Genomic DNA, 5,690 nt, shown 5'->3' on the forward strand with positions numbered 1-5,690 from the left:
GCCCTCTTCGGGTTAGGGTTAGCCTCCGCTGCCGCCATCTTCGGGTTAGAATTAGGGGTTTGGAGACAAGTCCGGGTCACTAATTAAATTGGCGGGATGTTTTTTTTTTTTTGAGGATTTGATGCTTCGTGATGGGCTGCTGGCAATACGCCCATGCCACGAACCCACGAGCCACACGCTAGCGCCAGTTGGGCTGGCCCAACTTTATCTATTTGATTTTCTTATTAAATAAATCTTTAAAAGTGTTCATATAAAAAATATATTTAAAAGTGTTCAGATGTTGTAATAAATCTGTTTACATATTTTTTATAAAAGTGTTAAACTATTTAAGTTTTTACCGATCCTAAAGAAAAACAATAAGGTTTTCTATACAATTCTAAAAAACCATGAAACTTAAAAGATGTTCAATTAATTAATTTTGTAAGGTGTTCACGCTTTAAAAAAAGTGTTTGCGTACTTTTTAAAAATCATGCATTTTTCTCATGACATTAAAAAATGTTCGCATAATTCGCAAAAAATAAGTTCCTGACATTAAATTTTCAAAATATTGTTTGTGGAATCAGAAGATTATTCGCGCATTTGTTTTTAAGAAAAATGCTTATGTGAGTTTAGAAAATTGTCTATATGATTTTAAAAAACATCAAACTTAGAAATGTTGGGGAACGTAGTAATTTCAAAAAATTTCCTACGCACACGCAAGATCATGGTGATGGCATAGCAACGAGAGGGGAGAGTGTTGTCCACGTACCCTCGTAGACCGTAAGCGGAAGCGTTATGACAACGCGGTTGATGTAGTCATACGTCTTCACGATCCGACCGATCCAAGTACCGAACGCACGGCACTTCGAGTTCAGCACACGTTCAGCTCGATGACGATCCCCGGGCTCCGATCCAGCAAAGCTTCGGGGATGAGTTCCGTCAACACGACGGCGTGGTGACGATGATGATGTTCTACCGGCGCAGGGCTTCGCCTAAACTCCGCGACGATATGACCAAGGTGGAATATGGTGGAGGGGGGCACCGCACACGGCTAAGGAACGATCCGTAGATCAACTTGTGTGTCTATGGGGTGCCCCTTGCCCCCGTATATAAAGGAGGGAGGGGGGAGGCCGGCCGGCCCTTGTTGGGCGCGCCAGGAGGAGGAGTCCTCCTCCTAGTAGGAGTTGGACTCCTCCTTTCCTACTCCTACTAGGAGGGGAAGGAAGGGGGAGAGGAGGGGAAGGAAAGAGGGGGGCGCCGCCCCCCCTCCTAGTCCAATTCGGACCAGAGGGAGAGCGGGCGCGCGGCCCTTCCTGGCCGCCCCTCTCTCTTCCCACAAAGGCCCATGTGGCCCATTAACTCCCCGGGGGGGGGGGGGTTCGGTAACCCTCCGGCACTCCGGTTTTCTCCGAAATCACCCGGAACACTTCCGGTGTCCGAATATAGTCGTCCAATATATCAATCTTTATGTCTTGACCATTTCGAGACTCCTCGTCATGTCCGTGATCACATCCGGGACTCCGAACAAACTTCGGTACATCAAAACTTGTAAACTCATAATAAAACTGTCATCGTAACGTTAAGCGTGCGGACCCTATGGGTTCGAGAACTATGTAGACATGACCTAGAACTATTCTCGGTCAATAACCAATAGCGAAACCTGGATGCCCATATTGGTTCCTACATATTCTACGAAGATCTTTATCGGTCAAACCGCATAACAACATACGTTGTTCTCTTTGTCATCGGTATGTTACTTGCCCGAGATTTGATCGTCGGTATCCAATACCTAGTTCAATCTCGTTACTGGCAAGTCTCTTTACTCGTTCCGTAATGCATCATCCCGTAACCAACTCATTTGGTCACATTGCTTGCAAGGCTTATAATGATGTGCATTACCGAGAGGGCCCAGAGATACCTCTCCGACAATCGGAGTGACAAAACCTAATCTCAAAATACGCCAACTCAACATGTACCTTCGGAGACACCTGTAGTACTCCTTTATAATCACCCAGTTATGTTGTGACGTTTGGTAGTACCCAAAGTGTTCCTCCGGTAAACAGGAGTTGCATAATTCTCACAGTTACAGGAACATGTATAAGTCATGAAGAAAGCAATAGCAACATACTAAACGATCAAGTGCTAGGCTAACGGAATGGGTCATGTCAATCACATCATTCTCCTAATGATGTGATCCCATTAATCAAATAACAACACATGTCTATGGTTAGGAAACATAACCATCTTTGATTAATGAGCTAGTCAAGTAGAGGCATACTAGTGACTATATGTTTGTCTATGTATTCACACATGTACCATGTTTCCGGTTAATACAATTCTAGCATGAATAATAAACATTTATCATGAAATAAGGAAATAAATAATAACTTTATTATTGCCTCTAGGGCATATTACCTTTAGTCTCCCACTTGCACTAGAGTCAATAATCTAGTTCACATCGCCATGTGATTTAACACCAATATTCACATCTGCATATGATTAATACCCATAGTTCACATCATCATGTGATCAACACCCAAAGGGTTTACTAGAGTCAATAATCTAGTTCACATTGTTATGTGATTAACACCCAAAAGAGTACTAAGGTATGATCATGTTTTGCTCGTGAGAGAAGCTTAGTCAACGGGTCTGTCATATTCAGAGCCGTATGTATTTCACAAATATTCTATGTCCACAATGCTCTGCACGGAGCTACTCTAGCTAATTGCTCCCACTTTCAATATGTATCCAGATTGAGACTTAGAGTCATCTGGATTGGTGTAAAAAAACTTGCATCGTTGTAACTTTAACAACGGGCTCTTTTATCACCTCCATAATCGAGAAACATCTCCTTAGTCCTCACTAAGGATATTCTTGACCCATGTCCAGTGATCTACTTATTTGACTGTTCCATTTTGAACTATTTCAAAAATTTATCAAGGTATGTACTCATTTGAAAAATCTTATCAAGTGTCTTGATCTATCTATATAGATCTTGATGCTCAATGTGTAAGCATCTTCATTGAGGTCTTGCTTTGAAAAACTCTTATTCAAGTATCCTTTCATGCTATCCAGAATTTCCATATCATTTCCAATTAACAATATGTCATCCACATATAATATTATAAATGCTACAGAGCTCCCACTCACTTTCTTGTAAATACAGGCTTCTTCAAAAGTCTGTATAAAACCATATGCTTTGATCAACTCATCAAAACATATATTCCAACTCCGAGATGCTTGCACCAGTCCATAGATGGATCGCTGGAGCTTGCACAATTTGTTAGCACCTTTAGGATTGACAAAACCTTCTGGTTGCATCATATACAACTCTTCTTTAAGAAAACCATTAAGGAATGCAGTTTTGTTTATCCATTTGCCAGATTTCATAAAATGCGGCAATTGCTAACATGATTCAGACAGACTTAAGCATAGATACGAGTGAAAAACTCTCATCGTAGTCAACACCTTGAACTTGTCGAAAACCTTTTGCGACAATTCTAGCTTTGTAGATAGTAACACTATCAGCGTCCATCTTCCTCTTGAATATCCATTTATTTAACATGGCTTGCTGATCATTGAGCAAGTCAATCAAAGTCCATACTTTGTTCTCATACATGGATCATATCTCAGATTTTATGGCCTCAAGCCATTTCGTGGAATCTGGGCTCATCATCGCTTCCTCATAGTTCGTAGATTCATCATGGTCTAGTAACATGACTTCCAGAACATGATAACCGTACCACTCTGGTGCGGATCTTACTCTGGAAGACCTACAAGGTTTGGCAGCAACTTGATCTGAAGTTTAATGATCATCATCATTAACTTCCTCACTAATTGGTGTAGTAATCACTGGAACTGATTTATGTGATGAACTACTTTCCAATAAGGGAGAAGGTACAATTACCTCATCAAGTTCTACTTTCCTCCCACTCACTTCTTACGAGAGAAACTTCTTCTCTAGAAAGGATCCATCTTAGCAATGAATAACTTGCCTTCGGATCTGTGATAGAAGGTGTACCCAATAGTTACCTTTGGGTATTCTATGAAGACGCACTTCTCCGATTTGGGTTCGAGCTTATCAGGTTGAAAACCTTTTTCATATAAGCATCGCAACTCCAAGCTTTAAGAAATGACAGCTTAGGTTTACTGCTAAACCATAGTTCATATGGTGTCGTCTCAACGGATTTAGATGGTGCCCTATTAAACGTGAATGCAGCTGTCTCTAATTCATAACCCCAAAACGATAGTGGTAAAACCGATAAGAGACATCATAGATCGCACCATATCTAGTAAAGTACGATTACGACGTTCGGACACACCATTACATTGTGGTGTTCCAGGTGGCGTGAGCTGTGAAACTATTCCACATTGTTTTAATTGAAGACCAAACTCGTAACTCAAATATTCGTCTCCGTGATCAGATCGCAGAAACTTTATTTTCTTGTTACGATGATTTTTCCACTTCACTCTGAAATTCTTTGAACCTTTCAACTATTTTAGACTTATGTTTCATCAAGTAGATATACCCATATCTGCTCAAATCATCTTGTGAAGGTCAGAAAATAACGATACTTGCCACGAGCATCAACACTCATTGGATCGCATACATCGGTATGTATTATTTCCAATAAGTCAGTAGCTTGTTCCATTGTTCTGGAGAACGAAGTTTTTAGTCATCTTGCCCAAAAGGCACGGTTCGCAAGCATCAAATGATTCATAACCAAGTGATTCCAAAAATCCATCTTTATGGGGTTTCTTCATGCGCTTTACACCGATATGACCCAAACGGCAGTGCCATAAATAAGTTGCACTATCATTATTAACTTTTCATCTTTTGGCATCAATATTATGAATATGTGTATCACTACGATCGACATCCAACAAACTATGTTCATTGGGTGTATGACCATCGAAGGTCTTATTCATGTAAACAGAACAACAATTGTTCTCTGACTTTAAATGAATAACCGTATTGCAATAAACATGATCAAATCATATTCATGCTCAACGCAAACACCAAATAACATTTATTTAGGTTCAACACTAATCCCGAAAGTATAGGGAGTGTGCGATGATGATCATATCAATCTTGGAACCACTTCCAACACACATCATCACATCACCCTCAACTAGTTTCTGTTTATTCTGTAACTCTTGTTTCGAGTTACTAATCTTAGCAACCGAACAAGTATCAAATACTCAGGGGTTACTATAAACACTAGTAAGGTACACATCAATAACATGTATATCAAATATACCCTTGTTCACTTTGCCATCCTTCTTATCCACCAAATATTCAAGGCATTTCCGCTTCTAGTGACCATTTCCTTTGCAGTATAATCACTCAGTTTCAGGCTTTGGTCCAGCTTTGGGCTTCTTCGCGGGACTGACAACTTGCTTGTCATTCTACTTGAAGTTCCCTTTCTTTCCCTTTGCCCTTTTCTTGAAACTAGTGGTCTTGTCAATCATCAACACTTGAGCTCTTTCTTGATTTCTACCTTCGTTGATTTCAACATCACGAAGAGCTCGGAATCATTTTCGTCATCCCTTGCATACTACAGTTCATCACAAAGTTCTACTAACTTGGTGATGGTGACTAGAGAATTCTGTCAATCACTATCTTATCTGGAAGATTAACTCCCACTTGATTCAAGCGATTGAAGTACCCAGATAATCTGAGCACATGCTTACTAGTTGAGCGATTCTCC

Source organism: Triticum aestivum, chromosome 1B, assembly GCF_018294505.1.
Source record: "Triticum aestivum cultivar Chinese Spring chromosome 1B, IWGSC CS RefSeq v2.1, whole genome shotgun sequence".
NCBI lineage: Eukaryota > Viridiplantae > Streptophyta > Magnoliopsida > Poales > Poaceae > Triticum > Triticum aestivum.